The sequence below is a fragment of the Heterocephalus glaber genome, unplaced genomic scaffold (assembly GCF_053883595.1).
Source record: "Heterocephalus glaber isolate CG9 unplaced genomic scaffold, H.glaber_assembly_v1.0 deba00001577, whole genome shotgun sequence".
Classification (NCBI taxonomy): domain Eukaryota; kingdom Metazoa; phylum Chordata; class Mammalia; order Rodentia; family Bathyergidae; genus Heterocephalus; species Heterocephalus glaber.
Window position 1 is genome coordinate 13,980,001 of NW_028258358.1, and position 13,050 is coordinate 13,993,050.

A 13,050-nucleotide genomic window follows, 5' to 3' on the forward strand; every position below is an offset into this window, starting at 1 on the left:
AAAAAATCCTTAATGGGACAGTATCTTACACAATAGTTTTTCTTAACTAAACATGCAAGAAATCTGTTCTTTCAACTTCCTTATCACAAGTACTTACTGAACCCACCTAAAAATGCTGTCAGTGTTCTATGCTCATAAAATCACCAAAAGAAATTGGATATACATTTAATTTGCTCGAATTTCATTTGGGCTGCCCCATGACAGCCAAGAGGTGAAAGTGGGACAAATGGCATGATTTTCCACAAAGTGTTGCTTTTTAATAAAATTCTGGTAGACACCTTGTTTTACCTGGGGCAATTCTCTGCTGTGTTTTCCCTCTTAGGAAATCATACACAATGATACCAAGTGTGCCAGCTGACACACCGTCTGTAAGGACAGGTTTAATAGCATGCATATTTCTTTGTAAACTAACTGACTACATCATACAACAAGCACTCAACTCAAATGAAAAGTTTCTAGATCTGAAAACTTAACATCAAATTGTAAATCTGGTAGGGTTTTTTAAGGGACAGGGAAAGCTGTATCCTTATTACTTGAACCCCATTATATTTTGATTTTTGTTGTCAGTATGGAGAACCAAAATCAATCTAACACTCACCTTCAATGAAAATTAGCCTTGTAAAACCCCTTAAAAATGCCAGCAATCTCAAAAACATCCTTTGGTTTTACTTTTCTTAAAAATACAGTTACATATGAATGTGGCAAAGGGTATTAAAACCTGGTATAATTTTTGGAGGGATTCACATTGTTTTGGTACTTATACATATTTTTTTCTGTAGAAAAATAAATAGGTGAAAATAGTTCACCTCCATATGATTTGTTTTATCCTTAGGCATTGCCTGAGGTCACTGGAATATCCCTGGTTTTCAGTATCGAAAGGCAAAATGCACAACAATGAAAATTTTATTAAAATGTATGTTAACCCATTACTGTATGTTCATTTTCAATTCTTTATAGGAAAGCATGATGTATCATTTTGTGAGTGTCATTCTTTAAAAAAAAGAGATGAGTCAAGTAAAGGAGCAAATTTAATGGGGAGAATTTTATGGGAAACATTATACAAATGGCCATGTGTGTGATTCCCATTATTAAAATAATTTGTCATTGTATGAAAAAAGGTATAAATTTCAAGCGTCTTCTTTACTTATCTGCCCTTTTTTAATGACAGTGGCTTTTGTGCAGTAAAGACAGACACGTTCTCAGGCAAATCCCATTTCAGGCCAGAATTTCTGAAAGCCCTATTAATGTTTCATGCTAATCAAGGAGAATGGGAAATAGAGCTGACAGGTGCTTTCTACTCTGCTTATTCCTGTCTTCCTGCATTAGACATGACTAGCTTAAAAAAGGACCAATGGGGTTCTTTCCCAATGCATATACTAAGGAGGACAAAAATAAAATGATTCTTGGCTTAAATTTGCTGTTGTTTTCCATCTTGGATGAGCTGATAACATTTCTTGGTCATATGAGCACATTGATTATTAATAAATCTGTTTTACTCTAAACTAAAACCTCAAAAAGGATCTACCATTTGGACCTAGCAGTCTAACACAGTGAGCCATGCCATTTGGGAATCCATAAAAGATTTCATCTGGACTTCTCATGATAAAATATTGTACCTACAAGTAATTTGAGCTTTTTGCCTATATATACCATCTTAAATGGAAATTTCATGGATGGATATGATAAATTCTGTCTCCATCATGTTATCTAGGGACATAATTTAGATTGGAATACATATACTTTTCCTTTCTTATAGAACAATTATATATAACCAACCTGTCAAAGCCCCATGCCAAAATGAATATATTCCAACATGTCTAGTCCGAAAAAGACTTTACTGATTGGGGAAGGGGCGTGTCTCTTGTTATTTCTGTTTTATTTATATAATTTTAAGCTGATTGAGCCTATCAATTTGCGTGTAAGTTTTCTTACAAAATAAAATCAAAATGTCTTTCCCTTATGGGAAATTTTTCATTTATCATCATAATAATATGCTTAAAATGGTATCTCTGCATGACTGACTTTTCCACATCTTTTATTCATAAAAACTTTTTTTTCTTAAAATGCATTTAGACATGACAAGGACTATTACCTTCAAGTTTTAACTATTGAGAGCCTGCCATTTTCAGACACTTGCTATCTTTCTTAGGAAGGTGGAAGGTGACATATGGTGCTTTTGGGATAGAATAATGTATTATTGTGCAAAGTTTTCAAGTAGAAAGTATAAGGTTACTAAAATATCTTAATAGGAGAACAAACTCCAGTTATCCATAATTGAGAGATGTAGAAATACCTAAGTTATTTTCTTCTAGCTTCAAGAGGGAAGCTCTTTCATAGTCAATTTTTCTCCCCAGCTTCAACTGGTCTGATTTAGGGCATCATACAAAGGTCTGTAACAAATGCATGCATAAAATCAAAGAAATTATTTAAGGCTATAGAACCTATCAGTGTGCTAATTTTTAAAATTTCTCTTCTTTTACATCAATAGGAAGTCAAATAGGAAATTTCTGGCCATGGCTGCCAGCCAAGGGCCAGAGCAGAATGTAGAAATGAACATGTGTGATGCAAAGTAAAATCAGTTTTCTATTGTCTGTAGCTTCATCAGATAACAGCAGTAAATTTTAGCTCAGTTCTTCAGATTCTTGTCTTGAAGGAAACAATGTAGTATAAAAACCTTGAAATTCCAGAATTAAGACACACACACACACACACACACACACACACACACACACATACACAAAACTGTTTTACCTTTGAAATTATTTGTTAATTATTCTTGATTTGGGGAAGTTAGAGCCTTTCAAAACATAACAAAACCTATGGAGTTTTCTTGAAAAATACTATATACACTCAAAGCTTCACATATAGTGACTTAATGTTACTTAAAACCTATCCATATGGGTCCTTTAAACCCATCCATTTGGATCAATTGTAGGTTGCTAAAACACCTGCATTCACATGTACTGTTTAATTTTGAAAGCAGAATGTGACCCAAATATACCCAGACGGAAGGCAACAAGGGACCTAAGCAACATATTGTTTCATTCCTTTCTTTTTTATCATACTGGTCACTTGGTCATGACTTAACCTCAATGATAGTCATGCTTTTGTTTCTTCCCAAAGAAAATTACCCTCACACAGAGCATATAGTGTTCCTATAAGCAGCAACATGAAAATGCATTGAATATTTGAAAACAGAGACAGAATTTGTTTCTAACAGAGATTTGCACCCATCCCACCCCACCCCCTGCTGAACACTAGTTCATTTTTGTTCTTAAACCATGTAGAACTTCATCTCCTTGAACTTATTGTAGGAGAATTTATCCTTGACTATCTCCAAGATAGTGGAAGGTACAAAAAGTTGCTTCGGATGCAGAGCCCACCAATATCTAAAGTAATTCTTACCAGATTCATTGTAGATCATTGCTATAACAAAAGCAAAACCATAAAGAGAGATATGGCTGCTGAAATTTTGCAACAAAACTGATTTCTTTATTTACTTACTGATTTATTGTTACTGAGCCATATCATCGTTAGCCAGGATATGACATTTATTATCGAGTACTCATAAGGCTGTTCTATTTCCAAATTGATTGTTTTGTTCTTGCTCAGTCCAATGCCAGTCACATAGCAGATACCCAACAAATATCAGTGAATGATAAATAAGTAAATGAATGAGAACTGATTTTACAACTAAAGTAGTGGATAGAAAATGGAAACATCCACTGATGTAACCACAAGATTTCTAAATTGACTTTCCAAAAGTATCATAGATTCCTTTAAGCATATATAAAATTTATACAACATTGAAATATCTGTTGTCTTCTTTTAGATTCTTCTTTCTACTCTCAGTGTATTTCATCAAGTTTCCAAATATTTCAATTTCTGCCCCATAGGAGGTTGATAGTTAACACAATACAAATAAATTTTTAAAATGTTACCTCTGGCTAAACTTCACTGACAATGGATAATATCAAAATGATTTTGAAATCTTCATTCCAATTTGAAAAATAATATGGCTTTTTCCTAACCAATTCTAAAAACACTGTTTTTGTCTTATTGCTAATTATATAATTTCTATTAATAAATATATTAAATCTACATTTCATCATTTTACAATTCCAAGATTAATACCTTTGATTCAGATATATAACTGGGATTAGCTTTTTAAATTGTGATTGAGATTAATATACAGCACTAATTAGTAGATTTAACGTGATTTTCCTCTCCTCTTCTGGACCATCTTCAATTCTATCTCTATCACTTTTATTTCCATGGAGGACAGAACAATTCCATAAGATACTGGCTTCTACAATTAAATTTGACTTTTTTGAATTTACACTAAGTTAGAATTTTATATTAGCAAATAATTGCAAAATTGTTCATAGAGCAGGAACACAGGCAACATCTGAAAAGACCTATCTCTACATCTAAGCTTATGATGGCAAGACTTAGATTTCTCTGTCTTTCCCTACCTAAGGCAAAAATGTTTCTTCTGACAGTCTATATTGTTAAGCTCTATTTAAGAAAAAATGTGGAGGAGAAAAGAGAGTTAATTTTAGCAGGTTCACCTGCATCACATGCCTGTCATTTTTTTTCAAAAAGAAAAGTCATATTCAGAGCATTACTGTCATTTCTATACCAACTAGACACAGTCTCCTAGCAGCCACAGACTCCCCTGATAGGGACAAATAGATACATAAAGACAAGCATGAAGTTTGCAATGTCACACCCCAGAAGCTATTTCCATGCAGTTTCCCAAAATGGGAGAAAAACACCTCAGTCTGGTTGTCAGACACATATCAGAAGATATAATTGCGTTCTAGGGGACACGAAGCAAATCCAGAAGCAATGACAAGCACATTTGTGATAAAGAATCAGTTCCCAGCAAGTATGAGCTCCCTCACTGATACATCTCATGACATGGACCATCTCCAAATGAACTGGATCTATAATGAAGGGCCCAAGATCCCTCTCACCACCAGAAAACCTGCAAATACACAGGTTAGCTCTACCTGGGTCTCAGGCCAAGTGACCAAGAAAAGAATTCTGCAGTTCCATAACTGGCCACCAAGAGAAAAGGTCTCACAGCTAAACAAACCTACAGAGTATGTTAGTCTCAGGCAGAATTAGAATCCACCTGAGGACAGGTTATGTGCCAGAATAGGAAGAGGAGTTTAAAATAGTCATGGGTTATGGGTACAGGTATGTGGTAGAGTTCTTACTTAGTAGGTACAAGGCCCTGGCTGGATTCTATCCCTGGGAGAAGACGGAGTGGGGGGTGGGGAGTGGGGGGAAAAGAGAAGAGGAAAGAGGAATCTAAAAAAGATGGGTCACTAGGTCGGTTGATTGGTTCAATGTTCCATAGTCCCTTCTCCACACATACTTTAGGGACTCCTATTCATGAGGAGGAAAGCAGAGTTGAACCAACATGAATAAAATGATTTATGCATGCTCTCATATTCAATTCAAGAAAAATTCATACAAGTGAATGGATTAACTCGTACTGACCAGGTAATCAAGATATTTGATATTCATACTTAAAAGATCAGAGTAATACAATGCAAAATGCTCTAACCAATGCAGTGGAAAGAAGGTTAACTTGGAAAGTAATCTTAAGATGTGTATTTAAGGTACTCAGATCTGAGAAACTGTTTAAGTAACTATAATAAATCATTAATGAGTGAACAGTGAAACACTGTTTAATCATTAATTAACCATGTATTAACAGAAAATATTAGTGATTCATCCTTAATGCACCCAGTGACAACAATATTAAATGCTTGTGAATTCAGGTAATTAACTATTTAAATTATTTTCTAATTAAGTTTTAATATAGTTATAATTTATTCAAATTTTGCTTCTGTTATCCACCTAAATAATATGGTGTTTTACATGGTGATTTTCAACCTAACTTTACTCTCTTCATATTTTACTAATTGTTCAAATGGCTAAGGTGCTCTTATACAAATATAGGTTTACTAAAATGGTAAACCATGCCCAAGATATCATCAAATGTGGCTTTCATGCAACCCATTTATTTTGATACATATATGTAAAAGTTTTATTTTTTCCTTTACAATTTGACCAAAATTATCTTCAAGCAGAAATTGACTTTGATTTGAAGTCAACTGTAGGATTTGTAGGTGATAGTCTTCCTAAGAAATTTTTTCCCACTGAAATGTAACAGCTACTTGAAAGGGCTTTTGCATGCTTTAACTAACGCTTCAAGTTAGTACTGTGCTTTATCTGTAAGGTAGATGTCTTGATCATTCTTTACTATAAAGTAACAATACAATGAAGATACAATATTTTAAATTTTATATAATTAACATGGAGACATTTTGATTTAAAAAATCATCCCTAGCAATGGAATACCATCATATCATCCAGTGTGATAAAATTCCTTCAAAGAGATTGAATTCACTAAAAAATGATCCAGAGTAAATAGTATATTATTGCAGGAGCTAAAAGAAAAAAGTTAATTGTGGACTTAATATTGTTTTCTTCTTTTAAAATTATAACAATCAGTCTTAATTGGTATATTTGTGAAAAACAAAGCATATTAAGATGGTTATACTTCAGGAACATGAGAAAATTGACTCAAGTATACATTTTTTTGCAATATAATATTAGTGTTTTTAATCCAGTGTTTATAGAAAATAAATATTTTAGTTGACTATTTGAATAATAAAAGTTTTTGCAGTCAGTAATCTTACGTTTAGGGGATGTGAATCAGTTGTGCAGGGGGCCATATATAAGAATAGAAGCAAATCTGAGGTGCTTCAATCAACCATGAGGTGTCTAACCCCATGGAAGGTGAAAAACCGTATTTACAGAGTCATCCGTTCTCATCACAGAGATGGCCCTGTGGCCTTTGTCACACTTGTCAGTCAATCTCTACCATTATCCAACGAGATGGTAAGCAGGAGAGCCTAGACCAGAGGGTAAAACACTGAGCAAATGGATTTGTCCATCCTAACAAGGCTGCATTTGACTTAATGACTGGAAAATCACTAACTCCTCCTTTTTCCCACAGGCCAAATATTTTTGAACTGTCATAAGGAAAATGCCATTGTTAGGATGTCAAAAATTCCTTTTACCCCTCTTTGAAATTAAGTTTCATACATGTACAAGCATGAATTAATTGATTGCAATAAAACTATCCTGAGGAAGATGTGCAAGAAGAAAAAATTTGCTTGTAATAGTTGGAATATTTTGCTGTAGGAAGAAGGAAAACATCTGGCCATGACAGAAATAAAGCTGTTAGTAAGCTAAACCACTATTCATCATTGTGGAAAATAATTGCTGCGGTTCGGTAAGGCCATGATAGAATATGATTGAGATACATGGAGCTCTCATGGAGCAAGAGCTTTTCCTCTGATGTGTCTTTTCCAAACATGGCACAGTTTAATTCTTGCAATTTGAGTCAGATCAATAGTGGTAGGTATATAGTGCTAATAAGGTCAAAGGCATAACTTTGAAAGGGAAAAGCCCTTGTTCTCACAACCGAGTATATCCTAAGCAAAGCCAGGTGTTGAATGACAGGAAACCAGCTTTCCTTACCCATTCTCGAAGTTTGGCAGCAGGCTCAGCCTCTCCTAAATGTGACTGAGGCTCCTCCCTAAGTAAAAGTTTAACACACCAAGCTAACTTGACTTACCTAGTGCTAAGTAATCTGAGAATAACAGAGACTTTGTAGAACAGTTCAAGTGTTCAATGGCTTTTACATATTGCAAATTCTGAATCAATAGAAACAGCAATAAAAAAAGATATTTAACTTTGGATGTCAAGCCACTGGAAAATAATATTGTTGGAATTTTTACCTCAGACCTTTTATCTCACCACTAAAGTGAGCTCCTTGAATGTAGAACACTGCCATTTTCATCTTTGAATCCCCAGAGCATATCATGGTGTTTATTATGCTGAAGTTTAGTATGGTCCAATAGAAAAGAATATGAGTCACATATGTAATTTATATTTTGTAGTAGTCACATATAAAGAGGAACTTGGTACAATTAATTTTAACAACATTTTATTCAACAAAATAAATCCAAAATTATCATTTCAACATATAATTTTTAAATTTTTCATTAATGGAAATTTTGGTGTTCATTTTTCAATTATAGCATATCTCCATTCAAGACTGGTCACAGTTCAGCTGCTCAAGATACACATGGCTGTAGGGTAAGATGGCTATAAATAACCAGTTCATACATGCTATTGGAATAGAAGTTAAAATGAGTAAATGAATGAGAGAATGAAGGAATATCAAAGTGCATATGAAATTATCACTTTGAATTTATTGCATGGGTGGAGATTATAAACCACCAAAGTTTTAATTTTTTTGAAATGTATATTGTTGGGCACATGGAATGCTGGGTGCCAGCATATGTCAAATTCTGAATCATCTGAATTTCAAAATATCTTTTATTTGTATTATCACCCAATCAGAAATTGTCCAGTAATTATTTGCTCCTACATTCCAAAACATTCATTGACAGCAAACTTAAAAATCTGTTGTTATAAATATGCAATGCTTTATAGTTCATTAGGGAAAATTTGAGGTTACCTAAGTTCATTATTTAGTATAATCTCAAAATAGATACATTTTTCATTACAAGTTAGAAGTTCATTTTAGAGCAATTAATTGTAGACAACTGTGCAACTTGTTGCTTTAATCTGGATGTAAATTAAAGTCTAATAATAAAGTACTATGTTCCCATCTGATAGTGAAGACCTTGTAGAGAGAAGTGGTTGATGTCACACACCTGTAGCCAAATAACATCCTCTGTATCAGGTATTTTTCCACCTAGGAACAACTGACAATATTTATAAAGGATGAAGGAGAAAATTAAAGACATATTAAGTAGCATGTCATTGTATAAAATATTTTCTCTATAATACAAAATTGAATAACAGGTAGAAATGGATGGGCCATTTTAAGAGGCATTATATAAAATCATTATAGGTCTAGAGGGCAAGAACTAATTGTTTATTGGAAGAATGTTTTATTATGATTCAGAAAACACAATATTATTTTAATCAATTCATAAATTGTTCTTCTTTGTAATGAAGTTGATTTTAATCCTTTCACACTAGGATAAGTAGGGAATAATCTTTTGAATATGGGTAGAAAGCATAGGTCAGTCATTCCATTTATAACCTAAATGTATATGAATGACCCAAATAGCCCTGTTGTTTTTCCATCTTCTGTTTTAGTCACTGAGCATCATCATAAATATTGAAGAGTGAAGCCAAAGCTCTAGGAAATCAGTAGCTACACTTAAATCATTATTTCCACATCATTTTACTCATCTACAACATTCCCCAGTCACCATCAGAACTTTAAAAGGATGAATTTTAGAATTAAGTTTTCTCGGATTAAATAACTGCATGTACTATATTCTAATGTACAGATTTATAGTATTTCTGCCTTAATCGAACAGCTCTATGGCCAGTTTGAATTTTCCAAATTAGACACACATCCACTGGAATGGTTTTTAAACTTGTGAACAACCTTTCTCGTAGAAGCAGCTATTTTGCTTATATTAATTTATATTTAGTCTCCTTGGCTGAGACAGAGTACAGGTTAACGGTAGTTCTCCAAGTAAATATAGTATGGTAGTTCTCTTATTCTGAGGGCTGGAAGAATTTTGTGATGTTTTTTCCCTTTCCAAATACACGAGTCATCTTGTGCAGTAAAGCGTGCTTGTCAAGGCACATGTCAACCAACTTTAAAAAGAATAGTCTGAGAAAAAAATAAAAAGTAAATTATTTAAGTGGAGTTGTAGAGAAAGCTTGAAAGAATTCTGTTTGGAAGGTTTCTTTGCTTTTCTCTGCCAATGGAAGGAGGCTGTGGATCCCTCACTAGTGAGCTTCTGTCATAACGAGGGCTGACAGTTCACATTGAAAATTCTGTTTTCTTCCTTCCCAGGAAAGCAAGTCAAAGTTAAGTCAACAAACTGTTCTTGGCAAGTGCCCTACTGTTGTTTTCTCTTCTTTAAATTAGCCATTTGGGTTTTGGGCAATATTTGTGAATGGATTTCCAGGGTTTGGGACCACAGATTTGGGTGGGGACTAAACAACAACAACAACAACAACAACAACAATAACAACAACAAAAGTGGAGAGGTTTTTGTCATGAAAAATGTGGTTACACAATTGCAGTATTTGGGAGGAAACAAGAAAACTCAGGTGTGTGTTTCCTCATTGTGTGGAGGAAAAACACAAGAAATGACCTGAGCAAAACTACTGGTAAAATGCCAATTAAAATTTCATTGAGCTGCAAGTAAGTTCATTTTAGGGGGTTTTAAGTGGCAAATTTCACTGAGTTATCTTTCAAATTTATTACAGTTAACTTTGGCACACTAAGAACTATAGAGATGACAAGAATTAGTAAAACAAATTATATACCATTTGCAGCATTTTGCAGCAACTATCAACAAAATTACTATAACTTTATTTTACTTTTCAAAGTTACCCCATCGATGTGCAGTTTCCCAACATATTTATAGAGGGTAAATTTATGCTTCATTTCAAGGAATACTGTAGGCATGACTTATTTTATGGAAACTACTCAGAAAACAAAATAGATAATCCAGTTTGAAAGAGATTCCACAATCACAGAAAAAGATTCACTTTACTTTTACGAAAATCCTTCAACTATTAAATATATATAATTTTATTTTTAGCATTCAGTTACTGTCCTCATTTGGGGAGAATGTTTTACTTATGGTTCTAGTATATTACCAATAATTTTATCAAATATTAAATCACTATCAGTTACATCATAGTTGGAGAAGTGACTAGGTATAGCTAAATTTATGTTAGGTCCAAAAGGCACTGGAGATGTGTAAATATAAAAAACACCTACACATAGATTTTGTGTTTATTTAATTCCCATATTTATGTTTATCACATTTATGTGTAACAGTGTTGTCCTACTAACTGACTTATCTGTAGATAATACGGTATTTGCAAGACCAGTTCATTAAGGTTAATTTGTTCAAAAATATTAGAACCATTAATTTCTGGCATATAGCTGATGGCTGTTCTCAGCCAGTGTCTTGCTTCATCATTAGTGTCAGGGAGATTATAACTCACACCCAACTGTTTTTACACTATCTAATAGAATCAATTGATGCAATGGTTGACAAGACTCCGCTTTGCATTTTGTCATCACACTAATGTACATGGCTTAAAGGCATTGGCATCCATAATGTGGGGCAGTTTTGTGGGAGACTGGAATAGGCTGAAGCTGCAAGGGCCATTTTCATAAAATATTAATGAAATTGAAAAATACACTGGGGTTGAAGGCTTGTCTGCTAAATGTAAGGTAAAATCTATTCTGTTCTGCTTTCTGATGACTGTAATTAGCAGCCCTAATTAAAAATTCAAACCTTGCGTATATTTGAAAGCATGAATCTTAGCTCACATCGTGTTTATTTCCTCTACGCAGTATTTCATTTTACAGGACTAATTGAACAGGATCCTTCCCAGTCCGACAGCCGCAGCTGGCTAGAGCCAGTTTACGTAGCCAGTCTCTCAAGACTACTTCCTTTTGTAAGCAATAAAACATCTTTAAAAAACACGTATATGCTCTCTATGAGCCATCAACCCTGTGCCATCCAGCACCAACCTGGCCCTCCTCCCCCCACATTGTTGTTTTTTTTTTCTTCGCTTAAATGTGACCTCTTTGAAGAGGCTGCTTTTTTCTGATCTTCAATATTTAATGTGGATTTACTTACATTAAATGACCACCTTACTAAAGGACCGAAGGCCCACTTTTGACATTATTTATGAACAGCAAACGCTGTGCAAAAATATGGAAGAAATTGCCCAGGAATATCTATTAGTTCTGGTAAAGAAATTTTCTGTACTATCATTGTTCTCTAAACTTAGTTTCAAATTTATGGTTATAAGGTTGAGGCCTCACTGGGGAAAGAGAAACAGCAACTGAAGTCCTAAATGATTAGAGTCATGTTATTTAGAGAGAAGAAGGACCAGGCAGAAGACAGGACCAGAGCTAGAAATTAGTGAAATTGAGGATCTAAATAGGTCAAGATGCAAAAAGTTCTTTATTTTTCAATAAGGACAAAAATAATTATTTCAAACAGTGCTCATTTTTGACAAAGAAGAAGGCAAAGTGGGGGAGGAGGAAGAAAGAAGGAGAAGATGGAGAAAGTCAAAATGGAGGAAGGGAGGGAAGGACATTTGAATGATGTTCAAAATAATTTAGGAAAGGTAGTAATATCTGCTTTTTGTGTGGTCCACCTGTCCTTTCATCTCGGGACCTTAATTTTCTCAGCTGTAAAATAGCTGTGCTTATAATTGCTTTACTTAATTCCTATCTACCTAACTGAGTTCTATGAAAGCACTTTGATAATTGTTAAATGGAATGCAAAAACCGGGGGTTCCTTAGAAGAATACTCATTCTCTACAGAATGCCCAAACTACGACAGAAAGTGAAAGCAAACTGATGACCAATTCTATTAGAACTATCCTTAAAGCTTGCGCAATCCAATTTTACATACTCATTCATTAAACTGGTCCTGGGATTCAAAGATAACATGCAAAGAACAAAAAAATAAGTCTTTTCCTTTTATATTGTAATGAAGTTTTGATGTAGTCTTCCTGGAGACTCTAGTTCCAATACGATACTGGAATTCACACAAGTGAAAAAGTTGAATATTACATTGTACTGAAATATAATTGCTTATTCACAATACATTGCTTTAAATGATGAAATGAGTAAATAAGCAACTATGTTTGATGGTCAAAGGTTAACAGCACTATTAATAACCAATATTTTTCAATATTGAGAATTAAATAGTTTATTTTCTACAACTATAAACTATTTAGACTAGAGAATCATGTAGTCTTGGCCTCAGGCATAAGATCTATATTCCTTACACATAGAGATTTCTTACCAAAGGAAATGAAAGTTTTTCTGGAATAAGGAGTATTGAACATGAGGCTATTAAGAGGACATGAGGCCTGCTAATATTTAGATTATTGATTTCTCCAACTGACAAATGTCACAACCCC

At 33.9% G+C, this 13,050-nt stretch overlaps 1 long non-coding RNA gene across 1 annotated transcript in view; it reads left to right on the forward strand.

Annotated features, from left to right (window-relative positions):
* LOC147823514 (uncharacterized) overlaps positions 1-8,187 on the forward strand; it is a 10,182-nt gene extending 1,995 nt beyond the window's left edge. The window contains exon 3 of the long non-coding RNA XR_015443745.1: positions 8,130-8,187. This is a non-coding gene — a long non-coding RNA (uncharacterized LOC147823514). The remainder of the gene's footprint in view (positions 1-8,129) is intronic.
* Positions 8,188-13,050: the final 4,863 nt, after the last annotated feature.